This window comes from Trachymyrmex cornetzi, unplaced genomic scaffold (assembly GCF_001594075.2).
Source record: "Trachymyrmex cornetzi isolate Tcor2-1 unplaced genomic scaffold, Tcor1.1 scaffold2163, whole genome shotgun sequence".
Lineage (NCBI taxonomy): Eukaryota > Metazoa > Arthropoda > Insecta > Hymenoptera > Formicidae > Trachymyrmex > Trachymyrmex cornetzi.
The window spans coordinates 7,011-8,664 of record NW_017296807.1 but is presented as its reverse complement, the minus strand read 5'-3'; the positions used below and the strand labels follow the sequence as shown (position 1 = coordinate 8,664).

Genomic DNA, 1,654 nt, shown 5'->3' with positions numbered 1-1,654 from the left:
GAGAGAGAGAGAGAGAGAGAGAGAGAGAGAGAGAGAGAGAGAGAGATTTTTACTTTTATTATTTTAATTATGTTTTATGTATATTTTAATTATCGTATTATACTTTTATTTTTAACTTCATTATCTCATTTGACTTCTTTATTATTTAGTCCTCTATTTCGAGGAACTGCATTATTGCACTTCTGCTGCACTGCTTTGCGGAATATTTTTCCGAAATCTTTTTCGAATGGAAACTTGTTCTTAACGTATGCTAAAAGCACATATATTTATCAGTTTTCAAATTGTCAATTATGTGAAATCAATACTGCATTGTATAAATTATAACTTTACCTTTCATAGCTTCAATTTTTACTGTGTCGAGTTTCTTTTTAGCGGGTATACCTTTTTCACAATAAAAATTTGCCATCGTTCCTGTATGCGAAGAGGTAGCTAACTCTTTTTTCGTAAATAATAAAGACATCATCTCGTATATTAACTTAGAGACAGACGTGTGATTGCACAAGGAAAGGCGAACATTATTCACTATACAAGGTCATCCAAGGTCGACTGCCCCAGGTAGAGCCCCAGGGGCTCTATTCTCGAAAAGAAACGTATACGAAAGTCTAGGGAAATACTATAGTATACGTAACGTATACTGTAGCATTTCCCTAGACTTTCGCATACGTTTCTTTTCAAGAATAGAGCCCCAGTTGCGTGTAAACACTACACTCAGCTACACTACACTAGGGCGGTGCACACCATGGTGTACATTACATCATTATTATGCTAAAACTCTGTTCCCGCTTGACTTCCATTTTCAAATTTGGTAAATGTTAAGAAGCCCCCCCTCCATCTTAAATTTTGATAAAAATGTACTCAATCGATTTTGCACGAAATGAACAAATCTGGCAGAAAAAAGTGTCACTCTGCCTCGTGAACCAAGATATCAAACGTTAAAGTTGACGACTATTTAGGTTAGGAAATCTGTCACAGTCACGAAATAATGCAATGAACAGAGAATTTGTTTTTAAAGTAGTAATTCCTTGTGTTTGCAGATCAGAGAATTTGTTTTAGAACCTAAAACGCATGCGCACGTGCCGATAGAGCATGAAAATGTGACCGCAGCGCATGTTCGCATTGCATTATTTCGTGGCAATGACATATTTCCTAACCTAACCTACATAGTTGTCAACTTTAACGCTTAATATCTCGGTTCGCGAGGCAGAGCGATACTTTTTTCTGCAAGATTCTTTTGTTTCATGCAAAAACGCATCGATTGAGTATATTTTTATCAAAATTTGAGGTGGGGGGGGGGGTCTTCTTAACATTTACCCCTCAAATTTTAAATGTCACTCTCTACACCGTCCTTTTGAGACGGAGTAGCAAAATCCCACTTCGTGCATAAAATTTGCACTACATCGTAGCCACGGAAACGCGATACACCGAATGAGTTCGCTTATCATACCAGCCATGGAAACACGATACACTGTCCGAGTGTTACATTAGTGGACGATAGTGCAGCCAAGAGAAAACGCTATTAGAGACTGGGCGTTTTCCAGCAAGGATACAGTGTAACACAGTAAATCATTTTATCCCTGTTTAATGTTGGTAAACAACGAGGAAGTAATGATTCATACTGTGTTACACTGTGTTCTTGTTGGAAAACGCCCACTAT

General features: G+C 37.5%; 1 pseudogene; it reads right to left on the bottom strand.

Moving 5' to 3' along the window:
• Positions 1-406, bottom strand: part of LOC108760066 (uncharacterized) — a 10,738-nt pseudogene extending 10,332 nt beyond the window's left edge.
• Positions 407-1,654: the final 1,248 nt, after the last annotated feature.